This window comes from Stenella coeruleoalba (genome assembly GCF_951394435.1).
Source record: "Stenella coeruleoalba genome assembly, chromosome: 20".
NCBI lineage: Eukaryota > Metazoa > Chordata > Mammalia > Artiodactyla > Delphinidae > Stenella > Stenella coeruleoalba.
In genome coordinates, this window is record NC_137166.1 from 57,903,549 (window position 1) to 57,929,783 (window position 26,235).

The following is a 26,235-nucleotide window of genomic DNA, read 5'->3' on the forward strand; positions in this document are numbered from 1 at the left end:
GACTGCAGAAGAATAAGGGTGGGAGCATAGAGACTACTATTGAAGAAATCCAGGTAAGAAAAGATGTTAGCTCTGACCAGGCTGCTAGCAGAAGTGGTTATGGAAAGTAGTCAAACTCTGGATAAATTTTGAGAGCAGAGCCAATAGGATTTCTTATGACTGCATGTGGAGTGTCAGAAAAAGAATGCATCAAGGATAATATCTAGATTTTTGGCCTGCCTCAGCAAATGGAAGAACGGAATTGGCACCAACTGAGATAGGGAAAGCTATGACCAGGAAGGATTGGAAAAAAGCTCAGGATAAATTTTTTTTAACATGTTGAGTTCGTGATGTCTACTAGAATTCCAAGAAAAGGTCTATTATACAGATAACTGTGGAGTTTCAAAGTAAAGTATGTTATGGACATGTACACTTGCAAGTTTGGGGCTTATAGTGCTATTTACAGTCATGACACTGTATGAAATCACAATAGAATGTGAGTGAAGATTGAGAATTTAGACATGACTGAGCTCTTGAGCAGTCCCATATTACAGGGATGGGAGAAAAAGAGGACCCAACAAATTCAAATTAAGAATAAAAATGTCAATTGTGGCAAAAGCTTCTGAGAGGACATTTAAACAAAATCTTAGAAGTTACCATTGGACGTAGGAGTTTGTTAATGACGATGCAGCTGTGAGGCTAATAAACCAAACCTGAGTGAGTACAGTTACATAGCTGAGGTAATCGGAAGAGAGAAAAAAAATGCTCTTTAAAAGTTCAGTTGTAAAAGGTGAAAGAGACAGTAGAACAGGAAATGTACTGGATCACTAAGAGAGAAAAAAAGGTTTTTATTTTTTTAAATTATTCATTCATTCATTCATTTGGTTGTGCTGGGTCTTAGTTGCAGCAGCCAGGCTCCCCAGTTGTGACATGCGAACTCTTAGTTGCGGCATGCATGTGGGTGAATTATTTCACTTCCATTATTAAGAATTAATTGCTCAATGTTAATTCTGAAATTTTATTTTGAGGTTTAATTTTCTGCTTTTACTCAACTTTTTTTTAAAAGTTAGAATCTGAGCATTGCATTAGCTGAGCAAATCTATGGGATCTAGCTCCCTGGCCAGGGATTGAACCTGGGCCCCTGCACTGGGAGCAGAGTCTTAACCACTGTGCCACCAGTGAAGTCCCAGAAAAAACTATTTTTTAAAAGGTATAAGTGTTTATAATGTTAGTTTAAAAAGAGACTGAGAGAGAGAGCAGTAATAAACAGGTCACCAGTCATGAGATTTGATAAAGAACAAGTCCACAGAAAAGTTAAGACATGGGGGCATGGTCCCTAGCTGGCATTAGAGTTAAATGATTTGTTTTAGGTTAGGAGGCAGAAAGTGTTTTCAAATGGTGATTTCTTTTTTCTTTCTGAGGGGGGCAGGGACAGAATATCAAGATAGAGGGGAGTAATACTGGGGAACTTAATGAACTAACAATTAAGATGTACTGGTCTTGCCAAAAGTTTAATAAACATGTTGAGCCAAGAACTGCAATCTGGAGAGGAAAATAACAGGAGATGGAAAAATGCTGCTGGTCCAGGGGACAACATATGTGCACAGGAGTTCAAGTGAAATCTGTGAGCAGGGTTTGGGAAGTTTTAAATGACAGATCTATAATGACTGAGCTCTTTCCCTGAAAGTACTGAAATATTTATAATTATTAAGACAGTTCAGGGGAAGATGTCCTAGATTTTCCAAATGTTCTCCAACTAAGTGAAGGTGGTAAGGCTAAAAAGGAAATCTCCATATGGAGTCTTTTTAGTCAATGGGAACACTGAAATCTTAGAACAGTGATGGTCGAACCCAGGACCTGACATCTCTAAAGAGCAGAGAATGTGTCTGAGACCTGAGATGGTGATTCTGAAAGTCTTCTCTCTTTAAGCCAGCATATGCTCCAGGCAGTAAGTGAAACTGTGCCAACAGTCACTGGGGTAGGATGCAATTCTACTCCCCTAATTGGTGGTTGTGGTATAAGGAGAGTTTCAGTTAGAAATATAAATAGGAATTATGACATCTGCTGCAAACAGCTTATGATATACCATGGAGATGATACTGCATCCATCTAAAATTGAAGTGTGGTTGTGTATAAAGAAAAAAGAAAGATCTCCCAAAGCCCTAGCATTATGGATGTCAAATCAAAATATTGTAAATTTGAGAAGACTACTTCTGTTTCACGAAACGTATTCTCCTTAAAATTGTTTAAAAACCCACTCCTGGACATATATCTGGAGAAAACCATATTTCGAGAAGATACATGCAGGGGAGTTCCCTGGCGGCCTAGTTGTTAGGATTCCTGCTGTGGCAAGGGTTCAATTCCTGGTGGGGGAAGTGAGATCACGAAAGCCAAGGAAGGCAGGAAGAAAGGAAGGAAGGGAGGGAGGGAGGGAGAGAGGAAGGAAGAAAAGATACATGTATGCATGCACCCCAGTGTCCACTGCAGCACTGTTTACAATAGCCAAGACATGGAAGCAACCTAAATGTCCACAACAGAGGAATGGATACAGAAAATGTGGTAAATATATAATGGAATATTACTCAGCCATAAAAAAAGAACAAAATAATGCCATTTACAGCAACATGGATGGACCCAGAGATTATCATACTAAGTGAAGTCAGACAGAGAAAGACAAATATCATACGATATCACTGAAATGTGGAATCTAAAAAGATGATACAAATGAACTTATTTACAAAACAGAAACAGACTTTGAAAACAAACTTACGGTTACCAAAGGGGAAAGGTGGGGGCGGGGGGAGAGGGATAAATTAGGAGTTTGGGATTAACATATACACACTACTATATTTAAAATAAATAACCAACAAGGACCTATTATATAGCACAGGGAACTCTACTCAATATTCTATAATAATCTATATGGGAAAAGAATCTGAAAAAGAATGGATACATATGTATGTATAACTCAGCCACTTCGCTGTACACCTGAAATTAACACAACATTGTTAATCAACTATACCCCAATATAAAATAAAAATTAAAGGGACTTCCCTGGTGGCACAGTGGTTAAGACTACATGCTCCCAATGCAGGGGGTCTGGGTTCGATCCCTGGTCAGGGAACTAGGTCCCACATGCATGCTGCAACTAAGAGTTTGCATGCCACAACTAAGGAGCTCACATGCTGCAGCTAAGAAGCCCATGGCTGCAACTAAGGAGCCCCTGAGTTGCAACTAGGGAGCCTGCCTGCCACAACTAAGGAGCCCACATACCGCAATTAAGGAGCTGGTGAGCCACAACTAAGGAGGCTGCCTGCCATGACTAAGACCCAGCACAACCAAATAAATATTAAAAATAAAATAAAAATAAAAAAATTTTAAATTGTTTTAAAAAAGAGAAAACTGGTCCAAAATGGAGTCACTTGAACTGAACTTCACTCACCAAACCAAGACTTAACACCTAACTTACAGTTTCAGCCTCCCCTAGAAACCGAATCTTAAATCAGTCAATCTGGAATTAACCTGGTCAGCACTAGTGAGGTAATCTGCCTGATAGACCCCTGCCTGCTGTCGCCTAAAGAAAGGTAACCTTACCACAAACAATAAGCTCTTTTATAGTATAACTTTCTCATAGCTCTTCAGAGTTCCTTTCTATTCGTTAGATGGGATGCTGCCCAATTCATGAATTACTGAATTAAGCCAATAAGATCTTTAAAATTTACTTGGCTGAATTCTGTTTTTTAACAAAACCAAATGGGACTACTTTGATGTTACCTAAGCAAACACCAGAGAGATTTATAATTTCAGATCTCTTTGCCTGAATTTCTTTGTTCTCAAATAGCCATATGGCTTGCTGCAAAATCCTTTCAAGTTACCGGCCTAATGTCTTCATTACAGTCCTTTCATGACAACCCTATTTAAAATAATAACTCTCTGACCTTTGTCTTAATTTTCTGTAGTACATACTGCAAAATGTACTCTTTCTAATGTACAATTCAGCATCTTTTGAGAGCATATATAATCATAAATACATCACTAAAATATACAGAACTTGGGAATTCCCTGGTGGTCCAATGGTTAGGACTCAGCTCTTTCATGGTTGTGGCCCAGGTTCAATCCCTGGTTGGGGAACTAAGATCCTGCAAGCTGCAGCCAAATAAATAAAAAGCAACAAGGGAAAAGCAACAAATAACATACAAGGGAATCCACATAAGGTTATCAGCTGATTTTCCAGCAGAAACTCTGCAGGCCAGAAAAGGGAAAAACCTACAACCAAGAATATTCTACCCAGCAAGGCTCTCGTTCAGATTCAACGGAGAAGTCAAAAGCTTTACAGACAAGCAAAAGCTAAGAGAATTCAGCACCACCAAACACAGTTTTACAACAAATGCTAAAGGAACTTCTCTAGGAGAAAAGGCCAGGACTAGAAACAAGAAAATTACAAATGGGAAAGCTCACCGGTAAAGGTAAACACATAGTCATAGTAGGAAATCATCCACACACAAATATGATATCAAAACCAGCAATCATGAGAAGCAGAAAGTACAAATGCAGGATATTGGAAATGCATTTGACATTAAGAGACCAGCAACTTAAAACAATATATATATATATATAGACTGCTATATCAAAACCTCATGGTAACAACAAAACAAACTTCCATGTACAAAATGAGTAAGTCACAGGGATGTAGTGTACAGAGTACGGAACATAGTCAATAATATTGTAATAACTTTGAATGGTGACAGCAACAAGAATTATCATGGTCATCATTTTGTAATGTACAAAAATATCTAATTACTATGCTGTACAACTGAAACTAATAGAAATCAATTATATAATACTTCAGGGAAAAAATCCCACTTGGATTCATCTCTGAATCCTCTGTTTCACTCTCTCACTATTATAAAACTGAATGTTTATGTCCCCCCAAAATTCATAGTTGACACAAAACCTCCCAATCTCATGGTATTAGGAGCCGGAGCCTTTGGGAGGAAATTAGGATTAGATGAGGTCATGAAGGCAGGCCCCACGTGAATGGAATTAGCACCCTTATAAATGTCACGAGAGAGCTTGCTCCTCTCTCTGTTCTCCACCATGTAAGGACACAGTGAGAAGATGGTGTCTATGAACCAGGAAGCAGGCCCTCATCTGAACCTGACCATGCAGGCATCCTGATCTTGGACTTCTAGCCTCCAAAACTGTGTGAAATAAACTCCTGGTGTTTATATGTCATCTAGCTTACGGTATTTTGTTATAGCAACCCAAGCAGAACAAGACACTTTCCTTCCACATTAAGAAATCTAGTTAATCCTTAATAAAAACGCATTCAGAATCCAGCCACTTCTAAGCTACCACTCTGTTCCATGAACCCTCAAGTGGCCTAATATAATAGCCTCCACCCTGGTTTTCCTTCCTCTTCCCTCAGTCTCACAATCTGTTCTCCACTATGCAGCCATATGCAGCCTGTTAAGACCTAGGTAAGGAAATTCCCTGGTGGCGCAGTGGTTAAGAATCCTCCTGCCAATGCAGGGGACATGGGTTCGAGCCCTGGTCCGGGAAGATCCCACATGCTGCGGAGCAACTAAACCCCGTGAGCCACAACTACTGAGCCTGCGCTCTAGAGCCCACGAGCCACAACTACTGAGCCCACGTGCCTAGACCCCATGCTCCGCAACAAAGAGAAGCCACCGCAATGAGACGCCTGCACACCACAATGAAGAGTAACCACCGCTCGCCACAACCAGAGAAAGCCCACACGTAACAACGAAGACCCAATGCAGCCAAAAATAAATAAATGAATAAATTTATTTTTAAAAAACCTAGGTAAGATCATTCCCCTCCTCTGATCCAAACTTCCTGTCACCTCCAGAATAGATACTCAACTTCCTTTATTTTTTTTTAAATTAATTAATTAATTAATTTGTTTTTGGCTGTGTTGGGTCTTCGTTTCTGTGCGAGGGCTTTCTCCAGTTACGGCGAGCGGGGGCCACTCTTCATCGCGGTGCGCGGGCCTCTCACTGTTGCGGGCTCTTCTGTTGCAGAGCACAGGCTCCAGACGCGCAGACTCAGTAGTTGTGGCTCACAGGCCTAGTTGCTCCGCGGCATGTGGGATCTTCCCAGACCAGGGCTCGAACCCATGTCCCCTGCATTGGCAGGCAGATTCCCAACCACTGCTCCACCAGGGAAGCCCGATACTCAACTTCTTAGGCAGCCATTCCAGTCCTGAATCTTGTCTTCCTGCTCCTTCTTCCCACCTGATGGAAAGGAGATCTTAATGATCTCAACTCAGCTCTACCTCTAAATATTTTTACATCCTGGTATTGAGATAACCTTCCCACATCCGTCTACATTCGGTGCCAGAAATGTTAATACCTCCATATAATCCTTCGTAGACTCGGGATCCTGAGCTTGGGTCCTTAACGAATACCACGACACCACAATACAGAGAATATATGGGTGGGGGTAGGGATCAGTAAGGGACTGGGACACTCTACACGTACCGGTATAGGTCCCATAAGCGCTTCTACAGCCATGTTTTAAGAGACAGATTACAGATGAATGAATATAACCATGTCAGGTTTCAGTGGGTTCAGGCCCCTGTGTGCCCACGCCTGGCCCTTGAGCCTGATGAACTAGGGCTGGATACCTAACCTCCGTGCCTCAGTGTCTCACCTTACTAGCTCTGTGTGCTTGAACGAAGATCCAACCTCCTGGTGCCCTAATACTTCATCCTCCTCCTTCAGTCTGTTCCTCCGTTGAACAGCCTTTGGGAAACTTTTAAAATCCTAATGTAGTCTGTAACCCCCTTGGTTTAAAATTTTCCGCAGCGCTCAGAGTTCTGAGAATATAGGCAGAGGCCTCAGCCTGCTATTCCAGGCGCGACTCCGCCTCAAACTTTGTTCCTCACCAGGCACAACGGAGCCCAGGTTTTCCGAATCCTCACGGCTCAATCGCAACTCCAAGCCTTTGTACATGCCGGTTCCTGTGCCTGTAACCCTCTCCCATATCTAATCACACCCCTGATAGTAAAATTAAACAGGAAAGCTGAGGTGTTGACCACTGTCAGAAACAGTAGTCCATATACTAGCGTCTCACCGTCCTGGACACCGGGGCCTGGGCTGCAGGGACGAGAGCATTTGGGGCTTTAGTGTCTGGTGGGGTGAGGGCCCGAGGACGAGCGTTTACCTGAGGCGGGTCCCTCCGAGCGGCCGCAGCCATCCAGGCCTGTGGGCGGAGCGGGGCCAGGAGCGGGCCGGCGGTTCTTAAACCGGCCCTGGTGCGGATCATCTCGGGCGGCGCCGCGGCCGAGCCTCAGACTCGCCTTCGTGCAGCGGGAACAACGACTGCCCCGTCGCTTTCTCGGTCCTGTCCCGTCAGCTCCACTAAACGCTCCAGAACTTCTGTCCGTATGAACACACCCGAGCAGCCAAAATGACCGCCCGGAGGAGGACGCCGGAAGTCCCGGCCCACGCTAGGCAACCCTTACGGAAACGCCTCTGTTCTGAGCCTTCATTGGCTCAACAAGGCGGCTGGTCGACGCAGAGCTTTCTGGGTACTGTAGTTCACACACTTGGGGTAACCCGCGCGTGGACTACTGGCAATCTTAGACCCCTGAGGGGCTCTGGGAAATGGAGTCAGCGGACCAAAGGACTTAGAAGGCGCTTGTCCTTTTTTAAAAAAAAATAAATTTTTTATTTATTTTTATTTTTGGCTGCTTTGGGTCTTCCTTTGGGTGCGCGGGCTTCTCATTGCGGTGGCTTCTTTTGCTGCCGAGCACGGGCTCTAGAGTGCAGGTTCAATAGTTGTGGTGCATGGGCTTAGTAGCTCCACAGCATGTGGGATCTTCCCAGACCAGGGATCGATCCCATGGTCCCTGCATTGGCAGGTGGATTCTTAACCACTGTACCACCAGGGAAGACCCAGGGACTTGTCCATTCTTAAGGGGTAGATCTCAGGGTTTCTGGGGGATGTTGTGTTGCCTGCAGACGTTCAGCCAAGGTTGATGTATTAGTTCAGACCCTGTGAACTTCATCATGCTCCCTGAGACTAAACATATTGTTACAGAAGCTCCCACAGGACAGAGATCCAAATGCACATATCATTCCTAGTCATTCAGACACAAAATGTGTCCACTGGTAGCAGAAGCTAATAAACATTTCATGGGGGATGGGCAAAATAGGGGTATGGGATTAAGAGACACAAACTGCTATTGCTACCAAACCAAATTTGGGCTGTTCACCTGATGCATAGCAAAGCCAATCCATTGACACTCGGTTGTGGTGAAGGAAAGTACAGGGCTTATTGCAGGCACCAGCAAGGAGAACAGGCAGCTCATGCTCAAAAGACCTGAACTCCCCGATGTCTTTCAAAGAAGGGTTTTTAAAGACAGTGTGAGGAGGGAGGGTGGCAGGATGTGTGATCAGCTTGTGCACAATTCTCTGGTTGATGATGAGGTAATGGTGATATTTTCGGAATCTCAGTTATCAGTTTTCTGGCTCCAACTGGTCTGGAGTCTATGTGCTGGTTGTCAGCACGCAGTTAACTTCTTCCACCTGGTGGTGGTTTTAGTTTCTGCAAAACAATTCAAGGATATGGCTCAAGATATTATCTATAGTCCTTGAGGAGGAACTAAAGGTCCTTGGCTTTGTTTTATGGCTAAACTATTATTATTTTGTCTTGCTTGACTGCTTTCCTTTGTTTCTGCATTTTCTCACTTCTCTGATTTTGCTTTTTGGAATTCGGGAAAGGCCTAGGAGGCTAAAACTTTTCTATTAACAAGAGTCAGGTCGGGAATTCCTTGGCAGTCAAGGGATTAGGACTCCACGCTGTCACTGCTGAGGACCCAGGTCCAATCCTTGGTCGGGGGAACTAAGATCCCACAAGCTGTGCAGCAAGACTGGAGGAGGGGTGGGGGGAAAGTCAGGAGACATGGGGATTGGGGGTGTCTGTCCCAGGGAAGGCCCAACAGGGTCCTTCTCAGTTTCACTATGTATAAAATAGATAAGCAACAAGGATACATTGTATAGCACAGGGAAGTATAGCCACTGTTTTTAATAACTTTAAATGGAGTATAATCTATAAATATATATATATTTTTAATTTTAATTATTTATATTTGGCTGCATTGGGTCTTTGTTGCTGCGTGAAGGCTTTCTCTAGTTGCGGAGAGTGGGGACTACTCTTCACTGCGGTGCGCCGGCTTCTCATTGCAGTGGCTTCTCTTATTTCAGAGCACGGGTTCTAGGCGCACGGGCTTCATTAGTTGTGGCTCGCGGGCTCTAACGTGCAGGCTCAGTAGTTGTTGCACCTGAGCTTAGTTGCTCCACGGCATGTGGGATCTTCCCGGACCAGGTCTTGAACCCACGTCCCCTGCATTGGCAGGCGGATTCTTAACCACTGCGCCCCAGGGAAGTCCCTATAAAAATATTGAATCACTATGTTGTACACCTGGAACTAACTAATATTTTAAAACAACTATACTTCAATAAAAATAAATTAATAATGAAAAATAAACATTACCATGTTGGAATTAAATCTATACACTATGAAGTGTTAGACTCAGTTTTAACAGTCTCTGTATGTTTGGTCAAGGAGAAGAGAAAAAACACTCCAGATGGTCCATGACAGGAAAGACAGTAGAGGGATGCTGGGCTACTCAAAGCAGGAGTACACAGGTGGATCTCCGTAGTCACTTCAGAAAATACTTCTAACAGCATAGTAAATTATTGTGCCCAATTTAGTAAGCAATATTTTTATCCATTTAGTAAATTTTTGGATAGCTTGATAGTTAACTTCTTTTTGGGAATCTGACATCAATCTCAAAAATAGAACAATGAAAGATATGTTGTATTGATATGGGACAATGGGTGCGGTGTTCACAGGTAGAGCATGTATGAAAAAGATGTTCTGAACCCCAAAATGAACGGGGTAACTTAAACCATGATCTCATATCATTGTTGGGAAGTGGTTATCATTTCCCCTGTGATTACAGAGACTGTTCTGCATGAGGAATTGATATTATCTGGGAAAAAGTTATAAAATTCAAATTATAGAAAGCTATTAATGACTATGTAGTGATTCAGAGATTGTGTCAGAAACGTCTCAGAGGAAGTATCAGTGTATGGTAAAAAGGTGAAAATCTTAGAGAAGTTTTAGCAGTGATGTCTGAGAAGAGGTACAATTAAGCTGAACATGTGACTAGAACAATCTCTCTGAACACTGTCTCCAAAATGTGATTCCTCTTCATGCTTGAAGTCATTATGCAATATGAGCATTCAGGAAAAGTTAAAGGGGACATTGAGAGTACATGGAATTGCAAAAATACACAGGGAAGCTGAAGCCAAAGTGTCTTGTTTAGTCACTGTTCTGGCAAATGATCAATGAGTAAATATTTGGCTTCAAGAACTTATTGTAGATGCGTGGGAGACATTGGGATACAAAAGCGACAAAGACTCCTGCCCTTCTAGGGGTTATATTATATTCAGGAGGACACAGGAATCATGAAAGCAGAAATGTTAAGTCATATAGTATGTTCAGTGTAGGAGGCATAATGGAAAGAATATAAGGTAAATGTACTTAGAGGTAGAGTGTGGTATGCAGATTACAGAGCTGAGTAATCACTGAGCAAAAACGTGAAGGAGATGAGGAAGAACTATATGGGAATTTTGGGAATAAATTCTAGCCAGAATAAGCACGTGGCTAGATAGCTTTGGTGGGTGGAGCCTCACAGGGCTCCTTGGCAGTGGAGGGCCTGGCTAGGACTTTAGCCAAGTTGGCCATTAGCCGGACTTTCTCACTGCAAAGACACTCAGGGGATGTGTGAGAAAACTTGGCTCCGCCTCTGGGCGTCTGCAGACTTCTTCTCTGGTGGATTCAGTCCTGGAACCAGGAAGCGCAATTTTTCAACGAGCCCTGGTTTTCAAGTCTGATCCCTGGACCTTCACCATGAAACGCTCATTTTCATTTCAAAACCCAACCTAGTGAAGCAGACATTTTGTGGGTCAGTCTCTAGAATCTGTGTTTTAATAATCTTCCGGGTGATTCTGATACATTTTCAAGAATATTCCATTGCACCATTGAAGTTTCTGTGGACCAGGTCACTATGTTTCTTGCAATAACAGAAGTCCCCCTGAATCACTATGCTGTACATCTGGAACTAATGTAATGTAAAGCTACTTTCTCATTTTACACCCAATACTTCCTGATACTTCCTTCTCTCAAAACCTTGTAGACCTAAAGCTACCTCCTTTTAAAGACTGCCTTGCATTTTGTCTTCTGCATGTACCATGGCTGGCCAGCTGCTGTGAGCTCATGGCTCATGGCTACTCTCGCTTCTCAGTCCCTATATGGGCCCTTCTCCAAGGCCAAAGAAAATTCTCCAGAGGTGACCAGAGTCCTCAAGTGCCAGTCCAATCCCAATGATGTTCCCTATGGGCAGAAAAACCAGACCAAGTAGTGATGGCCTGAAGGTCTAGAGGCTGATAATTATGTCCCAGGAGTCAGGTCCAGCTGAGGTTACAAATGTGGAGTCCAAGAGGCCACCCCCTGACCAGAGGGCAGGCCCCTGCGATGGCATGGACACGTGTGCAAGAGAGGGGCTAGCATTGCTTAGGTGCCACAGGTGGGGAATCAGCTTCTGGAGTAGGAGGAAGTGGGGCCTCAGCTTTTGAGCCAGAGGTGAGGACATTGCCTCTGGAGGGGGAAGCTGGGATGCAGTGACTGGTGGCACCTGTCCATACCTGACCTCTGATTCAAGAACAAGGGTCTCTGCCCCTGGGAGGTCCGGCCTGAGGTTTCAGAACACCTCTGCCTGGGTAGGGCCCCCTGAAAAGATGCAGCCACGGAATTTCCAGCTGCCTCTGCAGCCCTGGGCTCTGAGCTCTGGTCCCTCCACCTCTGCTTTCTGGGCTCCATTTCCCCGTGCATGTTTAGAAAGTGCCCTGGCAGGAGGATGGGGGGATGCGACCTCACCCACTGTGCCGTCCTTCCCTCAAGCTCACAGCCCCGTGCTTTGTGCCATCCCACTCCTCAAAGCAGGAACTCCGCATATTTTGCCACTTTTATAGTCGTTTATGGTAGGAGTGTGAGTCAGTCTGTTACTGTATCACAACCAGAACCTACAACACACTTGAAAAAACCCAAAGTGGTTCTGAGGGTTTCAAAAACTAAAACTCAGTGTAGGATTTTATTAAACACTTTTACAAATTGGAGTTAGGTTTTGGATTCTAACAGACGCATCACAAAATATACATCTCCAAACCCAATTTCCTTATCATTATGTAATAATAAGCTTACAGTTATGAGAGATTTCCCAAGTGACACTGATCAGGACGCTAGTCATATCCTCTGAAGGTAAACGTTTTTAATTTTCATTTTGTTGCTAATGTAGAACCCACTGAGAGATAGTGTAAGAAGAAACACGTGCAAGGATTGCAAAGAACAGAGAATGGAGAGTTAGAAGCACTATGAGCTGTGTTCATTCCTATACTGAAGTATTGAGTGTGTTCAGATCAAAGAGTGAAGGAAATTGCTTTATTTTCTTCAGATGTCTTTTACATCTATTAAGATATAGAATCATAAAACAATTTTGAAGAATGAATCATTACCAAAGATGATATTCAGTCTCTGCAGTAATGAGTTTTGACATTGATTTTTTAATTCGCATATATTTAAGTGACCACAAGTTTCTCACTGTAAATACCATGTAAAGTTGTGGGAACAGGAGAGGATAGGCCCCTCACAGATCACTGCAGTATAATAGGCATAAAAAAAGTTCACATAATATTTATGCTTTTGAAAAATGTGGTAAGGGAACAACAGATAATTTTGAGGATCTTAAATTAGGACAGATTTCAAAGTCAACATTTATTGGTGAAAAGAATAAAAAGACTCAACATTTCAAGGTAATGGCACCACATTCAAGAGATCATCTAATGAGTCACTGAGCAATTACTAAAAATTTTGAGTCTGTAAATAATAGGAAACCGTCAAATTAAAATATTGAAAAAAAATCCATGCAGCGTCTTAATTTACTACAGGAATATAAACTAATGTTGAAAAGAAAAACTCATTCTGGGAGGTAATGTTACTATGATGCTTTATTAGTGGTAATAAATATAACTTATTTCAGTAAAATTTATCATTAATAACAACCACATTACCTAAATATTCTAGATTGAAATAATATTTAGACAAGTTATGTGCTTCATATCTGCACACATTAAAAAGCATTTTACATGATTAAACATAAAAAGATTAAAACAATTTTCCAATCAATTTGAAGTAAAGCAGACACCACAGAACTGCAGAATTACACATTTAGCCACAGGTAAGACTATTTTTCAATTACCAAGTATTGTTTATAAGTTAGTCATAATAAAAAACAAATGATTATTAAATATGGACAATAAAGACTACATGAAAATGTAGGTCTTTGAAAGTTGCTCTTAGGTGCTAATGGCTGTCAAATTTTGCTAAAAATTACTTATATTTCATTAAAAATATTCATTTAGTACTTAAAACTAAAGTTAAATGGTTAAAAAATACAATCTTTAAAAAATAATTTATTTTAATTGAATTTTTTAACGAATCTTATCATTTCTCCTACATAAATAAACACTCAAGTGACCCATTATGTCTCTTCTGAAAAATTTCTCACCTTTCACCTACTACAACTACTACTGTAGTTCTCAGTACTGAGCATTTGGCCAGGTAGCAGTTTCAAAAATAAAGAAAATGGGTTACATGGGGACACACACAATTCTTGAATTTGCTTCAGTTCTTCCAGTCTTCAAAAGCCTCTACTGCCGATACAAGGGACACGGGTTCGTGCCCCAGTCTGGGAAGATCCCACATGCCGCGGAGTGGCTGGGCCTGTGAGCTATGGCCGCTGAGCCTGCGCGTCCAGAGCCTGTGCTCCGCAACGAGAGAGGCCACAACTGTGAGAGGCCCGCGTACCGCAAAAAAAAAAAAAAAAGCCTCCAGAAGCCCGCATATCCCTAGGACTTTTTCCTCTGCATTTGAAAGGAACTTCATCCAACTAATATGCTTAGAAAATTCAAATAGGTGTTTCCCCGGTGGCGGTGTCACAGTGGTTAAGAATCCACCTGCCAATGCAGGGGACACAGGTTCGAGCCCTGGTCCTGGAAGATCCCACATGCTGCGGAGCCACCAAGCCTGTGTGTCACAACTACTGAGCCTGCGCTCTAGAGCCCGCGAGCCACAACTACTGAAGGCCGCTCCCTAGAGCCCCTGCTCGCCACAACTAGAGAAAGCCCACATGCAGCAACAAAGACCCAATGCACACCCAAATTTTAAAAAATAAATTTTAATAAAAAGAAAATGCAAATAAATCTTTTGGGGATCAGCTTAAAGTTCAAATTAGCAGTGAGTTTTGTAACGGTAAATACAAATTTATAAAAGAAAAATAAATCCGCTGAGGCTAAAAAGGAGAGTTTCATCACCGCATCCACTTTCTTTTAGGGCATTTACTTGAAAATACTTGTTTTTTCTTCCTTTGCCCATTATTATATAAGAAAATATTTTTAAAGGCTATATATGCCTTTTGTCAGTTTTACAATCTGGGAATCTTTTTCTCCAGGACCTGAGAGAGAGACAGCTCTTTGAAATTCAACCATCACGGAAGACAGTACCCTTATGTTTCTGTTTTTGTGGAACAGTAGGAGCCTAACTTCAGCAGGTGCCTGGGTCTAATTTATAAAACTACCTCCTGTCATAAAGGTAAAAGAAATTTATATTTCTTTTAGATAAAGACACTTAGCAGATGCCAATGGCCACCCCAATTACATGGTAAATTTATCATGAACTATATGAAAACTGGTACTGTCAAAAATCCTCTAACTTGAGAACTAGTTCTCATTTATCTCAAAAACACCTATGTAACGGATTATATTGCCTGGCTATATAAAAGGGTGAGATTTCTTACTTACTTCACAGTCTCCTTACTAGATTGCCTGTAATGCACATCACATTCTGCTTTAATTCTTATTCAACAGAAAAAAATGTTTTCTTTCTCTTCTATTTATGTGCAGAGGTTTTCTGGGTTAACAGGACATTTTATTTATAATTATGTTTCCACAACACTTCCAAACCCAGAACTCCAAAACACTGAAAATTTCCTAAATGGTATTATCAGGAAATCCCTGAACTTCATTAGTAAATAACACACACATTTTAGAAAGTCATCTTTGAGTAATTATTATTTTTACATTTTTTATTATGGTAAAATATACATAATGAAAAATGCACCATTTTAACGATTTTGAATATACAATTTGGTGGCAGAAAGTACATTAACATTGCTTCGCGACCATCAAGACTATCCATCTCCAGAATTCTTACATCATTCCAAACTGAAACTCTGTACCCATGAAACAATAACTTCCTATTTCCTCATATCCCTAGATGTTGGCAACCACAATTCTACTTTCTGATGACTCCCAGGACCTCATGTAAATTGAAATGATAAATCATACAATATTTGTCAGACAGAAATGACGTATTTCTGTGAAGTTCCACTGAGTGTGCCTGCTTCTCCAGCCTCCCCTTCCACCTCCTTCCCCTCTATCACCTCTGCCACTCCAAGACAGCAAGACTGATCCCTCCTCTTCCTCAGCCTCCTCACCCTACTCAACATGAAGACATCAGGAATGAAGACCTTTATGATAATCCACTTCCACTTAATGAATAGTAAATAACTATCATGCTGTACAGTTAATAAACCTAGCTGTTGTGTATGTATGTGTGTCTGTGTGAAAATCTAATAACTGTACAGCAAGAACTGTAGGAGACATTTTTGTGTCATCATCATCATTGCCTAAGTATTCATTGTGTAGAACATTGGTAGATATTAGGCTTATGTGCTAGGTCTCTTCCTAATGAGGTCCCTGTCATGAGGGGCAAGAGTAAGACCTAAACACACAGGCAGCATCAGTATCAATTCTTCACAGACCCAGAGAGTGAGCCCCCAGGTTAATATCATGAGAAGAGCAAAAGATTAGTCTATAAAATGAAAATAAATAAGCAAAATAAAGACCTTACTCAAAATGATACATTTAATTTCAAAACAACAAAAGCAGAGATCATCAGATGTACTTACAAGCAAACTGCTGCTTAATCACATTGTGTTGAACATGGAAAACCTGGAGTTAAAGTCAAGTTGTGCCATACAATGGTGGTTGCAGTTATATGTGGATATTTATCTCATGGCTGAGTTGTGTGGATAAATTATGAGTAGATTTATATAAATAAAATAATGTCAGACTTACTATTGAGAAGGTAAAGAATGAAATCTGCTATAAAACCCAAAGGTGAATTAGGAAAAGAGACTGTGGTTGGCAGAGTTTTGATGGCTGTGAACTTTGACTCCTGGGGTTACTCCCATGAATATGTTATGTTACATGGTAAAAGAACTTTACAGATGTAATTAAAGTTGCTAATCGTTTGACTTTAAAATAGAGATTACTCAGGTTAGCCTAATGTAATCACATGCACTCTTAAAAGTAGAGAACTTGTTCTGGCTAAGACAGAAGTGGAAGTCAGGCAGATCTGAAGTGTAAGAAGAAAGACTGCAACTGACAATCTCCTGTTGCGGCTTGAATATAGAGGAAGTCAGATGGAAACTATGAGAAGGAGATAAATTCTGCTTTGTGAGTGTGAAAGCGGACCTAGAGTTCCAGGTGAAAAGAAATAAATGAATCCACTATTATATTTGGGAAACTTCAACACCCGTCTACCAGAAATGGACAGCTCCAGCAGTCAGGAGTGAAGGAATAGAAATCATACAATGTCTGCTCTCAGACCACAATGGAATTCAAGTAGAAATCAAAAAGAAAAAGATAGCTGGAAAATCCCAAAATACATGGAGATTAAAAAAATACTTTTAAATAACACATGCATCAAGGAGAAATTTCAAACTATTTGGAACTAAATGAAAACACAACTTGTTAAAACTTGTAGGTTGCAGTGAAAGCAGTGCCTAGAGGAAAATTTACAGCATAAAAGGAAAATACAAAATCATTAGTCTAAACTTCCATCCTAGAAAACTTTAAAAAGAAATCCAAATTAAATCTAAAGCGGAAAAAGAAATAATAAAAATTAGAGTAGAAACTAATGAAATCGAAAACAGGAGAGCATGGGTGTTGGATTTTCTCAAATACTTTTTTTTGGCATTTATTAACTTATTTAAAAGATATATGCTGGGGACTTCCCTGGTGGTCCAGTGGTTAAGACTCTGTGTTCCCAATGCAGGGGCACAGGTTCAATCCCTGGTTGGGGAACTAAGATCCTACATGCTGTGTGATGCAGCCAAAAGAGAAAAACAAATAAAAAATAAAATAAAAAGGCCTATTCAGATTGTCTATTCTTACTTTCTACTGAAGACTTTGAATCAATAATTAATAAACTTCAAAAGCAGAAAGCACCAGGCCCAGATGGGTTCACTGGTGAATTCTACCAAATATTTAAGGAAGATATTATACCAATTATCTACAATCTCTTCCAGATGAAATGTGCCGAGGAAATACTTCCTAACTCATTCTATGAGGCTAGTATTACTCTAATACCAAAACCAGAAAATAACATTACAAGAAAACTACAGACCAATATCTCTCATGAGCACAGAAGCAAATCCAACAATGTGCAAAAAGAATTATACACCACAACCAAGTGGGATTATCCTAGGTATGCAAGCTGGTTTAACAGTCAAATACAAATTAATGTAATCCATCACATCAATAGGCTAAGAGAAGAAAAATCACAGTATCATATCAATAGATGCAGAAAAAACATTTGAGAAAATCCAACAATGATTTATGATAAAAACTCTCAGCAGGGCTTCCCTGGTGGCGCAGTGGTTGGGAGTCCACCTGCCGATGCAGGGGACACGGGTTCGTGCCCCGGTCTGGGAAGATCCCACATGCCGCGGAGCGGCTGGGCCCATGAGCCGTGGCCGCTGAGCCTGCACGTCCGGAGCCTGGGCTCTGCAACGGGAGAGGCCACAACAGTGAGAGGCCCGCATACAGCAAAAAAAAAAAAAAAAAAAAAAAACTCTCAGCAAACTAGGAATAGAGGGGAACTTTCTCAATTTGATGAAGAAAATCTACAAAAATGTAACAGCTAACATAATAATTACTTGTGAGGAGCTCAAAACTTCCCCACTAAGATCAGGAACAAGGCAAGTATGTCCTGCTACCCACTGCTTTTCAGCATTGTCCTGGAAGTCCTAGCTAATTCAGTAAGACAAGAAAATAAAATAGAAATGTATACAGATTGGGAAGGAAGAAATAAAACTGTCTCTGTAAACAAATGATACAAATGTCTATGTATCAAATCTGAATCAAAAACAACACAAATCCTCAATCCATTAAGCAATTATAGCAAGGTTGTTCCTATACACCAGCAATGAATGAATGGAATTTGAAGTTAAAAATACATTGCCATTTACATTGGCACCTCTCCAAAATGAAATACTCAGGTATAAACCTAACAAAACATATACAAGAGCTATTTGGGAAAAACTATAAAATTCTGATGAAAGATATCAAAGAAAAACTAAATAAATGGAGAGACATTCCATGTTCATGGACAGGAAGGTGCAATATTGTCATCCAAGTGTATGCTGAATCTAAGAAGAGTTTTAGAATATAAGCTCATGATTCTAGAAAGAAGGTGCAACAGGATTCTAGTCACATACATTGAGACCCCCAGTGCATAGCCCTGCCATGTCTTCTGTACAGTAAAAGAACCTCAGATGTCCTGATGGAAGGGGGAGTGCCAGGTTTACAGCCCACATGGACTGGAATTCAGAGAGTAACACCCCATCATGGAACACAGCAGTGTCAGGTCGTTCCTATTACTGCTGTTTTTGAATGAACTTTCTTCTCTTTGTGAATTCACACTGCTTCCAAACACTGCTCCTATCAATTCTCCTAATATCATGGCCCAGGGAGAGTTTGTTGGCTTAGCAAAATAAACCTCTATTAGAATTCTATTTTGATTATCCTTCTTTGAAGTCCATCTCACTTCAATTGTGTTAGAAAATGTACTTTCCTTCAGTTCCTGACTTGCAGTTATGTCAGTTCTTAATTTTCATTGTTGAAAACGTTATACTGTCCCATCTGTCTAAGAATCTGGATTTTCATGAATATAGATTGTAGTTTTGCTCTATATAGCTTCCTCCCTATTCTTGCTAATGAACTGCTTCTCATTCTCTACACCTTGAGGAAGTAATTGACTAAAAATATTATACATTAATGCTTTCTATGTTCAAAAACCATATATATAACTCTAACAGTCTCTCATTTTCAGAATTGTGCCACTTCCTGACATTTATGTGTGATTTCTACCATAATTCATAGCTCATTTCCTCTCTCTCCCACTTCTCTCTCCTTTGTTTGCTATATTACTCTCTTTGGCTTTCCCCCATGTGTTTGTTCTCTATCTTTCTGATCCAAGAACATACCTGGCCACAGATAATTTACTAAATGTATGCAGTGACCTTGTACTAAACTTCCATGAAAAGGGAACACAGGAGAATGATGAGCCATCTAGAGTGGCTTCCCAGACTTGGAATCTTCTCCATATGGACTTACTCCTGGCAAAATGAAGAGGAAATGTTACTGAGCTGAAGTCAAGACAGGTCTTAGATGTCATTTTCTCTCTCTCTTTGTACTTCATATTATTTAGTGGAACCCAGAAGAAGGGACATGTGTTTTGATAGTTATGAAACCTAAAATTTATACGGCAGTTGTATTTCTGTCTTCTGCTCTTCCAGCTGCCTTCTGCAAACCTCATGTTACCTCTTCACACTGCAGAGCCATGTATATTTTTATAATGTATTCTTGTAGATGATGGTAGATAACACAGTATGTGGCTGGAGGGGGCCACCAGAACACAAGAGTGTGTTTAACAAACTCAGGACAAGTCCATGGGATTGTTTGCAGGACAAGGGAGGTGACGCATGTTGAGGATCAGGCTACTTTGCTGTACTAGGGAATAAAGAGCACAGAATGGGGAAGGTCTCACAAGGTGAAGGATACAACTGTGGGATGGGATATCTGGAGGAGAGCAGGGCCTACAACTGGTTTCTCTGCAAATAACTTCCAGTAGGCTCTTATTTGCTGGTGACACATGACCACTAAATAGAAGGGTAAGTCCAGGACCAAGAATATCCAACTGCAATAGAGTAGCCTGTGTTCAAGGACTATTTAAAGATATATGCACACCTCACCCATGACACAATATGTAAAAGTCAATGTTGGAGAACACTGCAGATGGAGCAGTAAGAAAAGCAGGTAACAGTCCAGAAAGATGAGGATTACTCCTGCATGGGAGGTAAAAGTAGAAGTGACAAGTAGAGTTGACAAGTCAGCGAAGTGTCAAGAATGGGGAAGGAACACCAGAAATGAGGTGTGGTCACTAGAACTGGCACAAAATACTAATCAAACACAGTTGAGTTTCTCCTATAATTTGAACACAGGCCTGACGTCATGCCCTCCCCAAGGTGCCACTCAAAACCAGCAGCCTCTTGACCCATCTTGTTGTGGCTGGATTAATAGCCATTTGTGAACCACTGAAGGCTCTCTAACCTACTTCCAAGATGAGCAAATATACATGGCAACCACGTGATGCAAGTATTTAAAGACATTACAAAAGTGCAGCCAGTACTAGGCCAGAACAACTCAGCACACAACAGGTCACAGGAAAGAAAACTATTACAGAAAACTTTGGAGAGTCTTGCAAGAAAAGGTAATGGTCCACGTAATTAGTAACCACGTCAGTGATGGCAATTCCTGGCATAAGCAGGCATGAGGAAATGTCAGCTAGAGGAAAGAAATAGGATCTGGGGTACAGGGGTGTCTTAGATCTGGACAGTTACCAGGCCAGGGAGAAGGCAAGCAAAATAGGATCTATTGGGCTTCCCTGGTGGCGCAGTGGTTGAGAGTCCGCCTGCCGATGCAGGGGACACGGGTTGGTGCCCCGGTCCGGGAAGATCCCACATGCCACAGAGCAGCTGGGCCTGTGAGCCATGGCCGCTGGGCCTGCGCGTCCGGAGCCTGTGCTTCTCAACGGGAGAGGCCAAAATAGTGAGAGGCCCGCATACCGCAAAAAAAAAAAAAAAAAAAAAAAAAAGGATCAATTATAGTGACCAGTAGATGCCTAACCCTGAATCATTCTTTGTGAGGCTGCAGGGAAGGTGTTGCGGCTTTTCAAAAAGAGAAGAGGGCAGTGCACACACCTTATCCCAACCAACCACAGCACCTACTTAAGGACTTGTGGAAGGAAGCAGTTTTTGTGGTTCTGATGTAGGAAGGGCAGATCAGGCTCTAGTAAAAAAAAGAGAGAGCAGGGAATACCTCACAGTACAGAGGTGGGTGTGAGGACCTTACCCAGGGAGGTTTTAAGTTTAAGGTTCTCCAGTATCACATCACAGTACAGGTGTCTCTGAACCTCAGAAAGGAGACTCCACTCCTCTCAGGAGAAGTACACAACCACATCTTCAAAGGTCACAGTGCCTTTTTATGGTGGTGAACAGATAAAACCATAAACAACTTTTCTCTGAGTACCCACAATCCATCCCATACACATCTACCCCATGCCCATCCTTCTCCCAAGCCCCCCAACTCAGGGGACAAACCAGGCCCTGGTGCAACTTGTGCTATTTTCTCCTTATGGGCTCAATGGTCATGAAGTCCAACAATCAGCAACAAGTGGCAGATGGAGAAACAGGTGTCTAAGCTGTGGGCCTGGGGAAGATGCATCCACCCACTCTTGTCAAGCTATTCCCAATACAACCAAAGACACAGAAGTCTCAACACCAGAACCCTGGGGCCATCAGACACACTCCCTCTCCAAGTACACATGACTTGCACATCCCTCAACACCACAGCCACATGCCCATGGCCACCATGCCTCACTGCCCCAGAGCACAGGCATCTCCCTGGCCTCTCTATATGTTATTTTTGTTTTAATCACCTCCTCTTTACCCCACTGGAATTCCTGTCCTAGGGTTATGGAGATGCAGAAGATATGACACCTGACACTGGACAGATGAGATCAACAACAGTTTATTAATTAGAGATATAGCCTGCGAGAGGAGGATATCACATACCATACAGGGCCACATGAATGTTGTACACTGGAAAAAAGAAAAAACCCCACCAGGGGTTGTGCGGTGGAAGTTTTTTAGGATCAAGAGGTCGGGGTACAACCTGTTTCCTAGAGGATGATGCAATGGCTTGTCTGAATAACTCTGCAGGCCAGTAGAGAATTGAAACCCACTTCAAAAAAGATTAGCAATGTTAAAAAGGAGATGGAAGGTGAAAACAGAGTCACTGTGCTAAACCCCACATAAGCAAACCAAGACTTAATATTCAATACCTAACCTAACTGCGGTTTCAACCTCCAGGAAAGTAACCTTTAACTAATCAGCCTGGAATTTCCTGGTCAGAACTAGTGAGGTAATCCGCCCAATAGACCCCTTTCGTTCCCCACTGGAGGGCAAACTTGCCGGAGACAATGCATTCTTTGCTAATAATTTCCCTTTTCCACACCCTTTCCACATTTAAAAACCTTTCCTTTTCTACAGCTCAGTGGAGCTCCTTTCTATTTGCCAGATGGGATGCTACCCAAAGCATGAATTGTTGAGTAAAGCTAATTTGATCTTTCTTTTTTGGGGGGCCTGCCACACAGCTTGCAGGATCTTAGGTCCCCAGCCAAGGATCGAAACCATGCCCCGGCAGTGAGAGTGCTGAGTCCTAACCACTGTACCGTCAGGGAATTTCCGCCAATGTGAGTTGAGTTTTTCTTAAGAGAAGGAACTGCTCTAGCCCCCTTGATAAAATGGGAGACCCTATCCAAGATCACCAATTCGAGAGGGGAACTTACACTCAGGCCATTTGAGCCACTCTAGGTTTTATTAGATGTCAAGGCAGCACGTGATAATGGGCCTTTATTTTAGGCCTTAAAAATACAACTTTGCAGAAAGCACCCAGAGTTGCCTGGCAAATTCAAACAAGATTCAATATTAGCTTAGACCTCCCATGGCTCCCACTGGGGGTGGAAACATCTAATCCCTCTATGAAGGCCTCCCTCCCTGTATGGCTATTCCTTGCCTGAGACTAAGCCACAGAGAACCACCTGTCGACGTTGGATGCCCATGGCCCTCTTGCATTTCTGTGCTGCTCTTGCTGTCCCTCAGCTATGACAGTCTTCTCTGTCCATCTAACCCTCATTCAAAGTCCAGTCCCACTTACCAACAACCCCAGTCCTATTAACTAACACAAATGACCATACTTGCCCTGACCATATCCACCAGGCTAATTGAAACATTCCAGGCCCCAGCAAAGTCCTCACAGAATCTTGGTGAGTCCATAGTGTGGTGAATAAGAAATAGCTCTGGTCTGCATGTCATCTTGCCTCAAGCACTCCTATGCCTTGACATCCATCTCATATCTACTCTTCTCTTGGAAGCCTTGGCCACTTGCCAGGCTCTCATGTCTGATACACCCTACCTTTATGACCACATACCTCCCTCAATTGCACTTAAGAAACCAAAACCATCACTCAGGTACTCAAGCAAGAGAATAAGTAGTCAGTCTCTATCCTCCACTTCCTGCTTCCTGAACAGCTTTAGGACCATAACATGAAGATTATACCTCCTGTGACCACAGGTCACTTACTTGGGTCCACATAGTACCTACCACTTTTTGAATGTCTCCAACTTGAACCCCTCTTTTGATTTCCCAACTTGTGAGTCCAACTGACAATCTGATGCCTCCACTTACTGGTCTCTGAAATACCTCAGACTCTTAACATGGTTAAAACAAAGCTCCTGATACCCCCAGTGATTATTACTCCTACTACCAACTTCCTCATCTCAGTTGGAGCTTCCATCCCTACAGCTGCCAAGACCAAACACGCTGGGGTTATCCCTGAGTTCTCTGTTTCACTCTCTCATCATCCATACTATAAAACCTAGTTGCCCCTTTTTAGAACATGCATCCAGACTCCGACCACATCTCCTAAACCACAGCCCTGGCCCATTAACCCTCAGTAGCCTCCACCTTGCTCCTCCCTCACTCCCACAGTCTGTTCTGCACTTTACAGTCAGATGGAGCCTTTTTAGACCTTGGTAATATCACCTCCCTCCTCTGATCCAAACCTCCCAATACCTCCAAAATAGATGCCCCATTTCTCAGGCAGTCATCCTATATTCCTTTCCTTTGTTCATACCAGAAACAGAGACCTGTGGTTCCTTAACACTCCCAGCTCAGTTTTAACACTAAGTATTTGCATAACCTGGTAGCAGCTCCTGGGTTAACCTTCCACACTAGTTTACACTAGTCGCCAGAAATGGGAACACCTCCATATCACCCATGATATAGACTTAGAACCCTGGGCTTGGGGTTTCTCTAGGGTTCCCACACCCAAGGACTGGGAAAATGGCACATAAGAGTCCCAGGACACCACAAACCAGAAAGCATCCGAGTGAGTGTTGGAGCCAGTAAGGTACTAGGACACCACTACCATACCTGTTTTGTTTCCATAAGTACTTCTGCAGCCTTCGGACTCTGTGGGAAGAGAAAGGCCTTATAAGAATGTAACTGTGGGTTAGAAACGTTGAAGCTCATGCCACCCTGTATTCTTCCTTGCCTGGCCTTGGAGCCAGACGACTTCAGGTTGGTCGTCTGACCCCTGTTACTCGGTGCTCTGTATCACCATTTACCAGCAGTATGGCCTTGAACAAAGATTCAACCTCCTAGTGCCTCCATGTCCTCATCACTCCCCTCAAATCTGTTCTTCCTTTGAAGGGCCTTGGGAAACATTTAAAACGCTAATGTAAATCCTGTTCCCCTTTTGTTCAAAATTCTCCATGCCTTCTTAGGTCCTCACAATGAAGATACAACCCTCAGCCTGACAGTCCGGGTATGACCCCGCTTCACCTTCTTTGTGTCCTGCAGACATCAGATGGACCCCAGGTTTCCCGAATCCTCCCGGCTCAATCCGACCTCCAAGCCTTTGCACCTGCGGGTCCCTCCGCCTGTCACCCTCTCCCACGCGCCATCACACTGTCGGAAACAGAGCCCCACCCACAACCGCCTCACCGTCCTGGACACCGCGGCCTGGCCTGCGGGCACATGGGCAGGTGCCCAGCATTCGGGGCTTTAGTGCCTGATGGGGTGAGGGCCCGAAGGACTACCGTTTACCTGAGGCTGTTGACTAAGCGCCGCCGCCGCCACCATCGGACTCTGTGAGCGGAGCGGCGCCGGGAGCCGCGGGAGAAGTGGGACCAGGGCACGGCGGACCCTCTCCCGGGCCTGGTGCGGGGCCCACGGGCGGCGTCGCCGAGCCTCAGACCGGCCTCTGTGCAATGGGGACTATGCCTCTACTCGGACCTTCCCGGTTCCGTCACCCCGTTTCTAACACGGAGCTCCGGAACTGACCCATAGCAGTTAAAATGGGCAGTAAAATGGTCACCTTGAGGAGGAGGCCGGAGGTCCCGCCCCTACAAGTTGCGCCTCAAACGGAAACTGCCTATCTCCTGAGAACTCATTGGTTACTCATACTGCCCTTTTCCGTTGAGCATTCTGGGTAATGTAGTTCACATAGATGCACGAACCTACCAGGCTTTTCAGGAAAAAAGGCTAAACTCCACAATGAGCGGTGCTGGAAAACAGGAAAACAGTGGCTCCAGTTCTAAGGACAGATTTTGTTCTTCACAAAAGGACCATACTAAAATCTGTGGGAGTGCTGCTGTTTGTGTTACCAAACGGAACTTAGTCCACTGGCTTCACAAAGCCAATCTACTGCCACCTGGTTGTGGTTAAGGAAAGAACAACATTTACTGCAGGGCACCAAGGAATGGGGTGGAAGACAGATCTCAGATCCACTCCCATGCGGTCTTTGAGTTAGGGGTGGTGTTTTTGTTTGTTTGGGTTTTTTTTTGGCCATGCCACCCGGCATGTGGGATTTTACTTCCCCCACCAGGGATCGAACTTGCACCCCCTGCATTGTTAGCGCACCTGCATTGGAAGCGCACAGTCTTTACCACTGGACCACCAGGGAAGCCCCTGAGTTAGGGGTATTTTTTAAAGGGGAAGAAGAAGAGGCCAGGATTAATTATCTTGTGACACTTCTTTTTTTTTTTTGTGGTACGCGGGCCTCTCACTGTTGTGGCCTCTCCCGTTGCGGAGCACAGGCTCCGGACGCGCAGGCCCAGCGGCCATGGCTCAC

The 26,235-nt window shown here is 42.8% G+C and overlaps 1 protein-coding gene and 1 long non-coding RNA gene across 4 annotated transcripts in view; both read right to left on the reverse strand.

Annotated features, from left to right (window-relative positions):
* LOC307179556 (zinc finger protein 418-like) overlaps positions 1–7,409 on the reverse strand; it is a 30,611-nt gene extending 23,202 nt beyond the window's left edge. For all 3 annotated transcript variants that reach the window (XM_079908854.1, XM_079908853.1, XM_079908852.1), the window contains exon 1: positions 7,168–7,409. The gene's annotated coding sequence lies outside the window, so the exon portion shown is untranslated. The remainder of the gene's footprint in view (positions 1–7,167) is intronic.
* Positions 7,410–13,170: 5,761 nt separating this feature from the next.
* On the reverse strand, positions 13,171–25,566 carry LOC307179568. Its single transcript, XR_013825431.1, has 3 exons — positions 25,209–25,566; positions 24,534–24,572; positions 13,171–13,891 (listed from the first exon to the last, which is right to left on the reverse strand). It is a non-coding gene; the product is annotated as an uncharacterized lncRNA (long non-coding RNA).
* Positions 25,567–26,235: the final 669 nt, after the last annotated feature.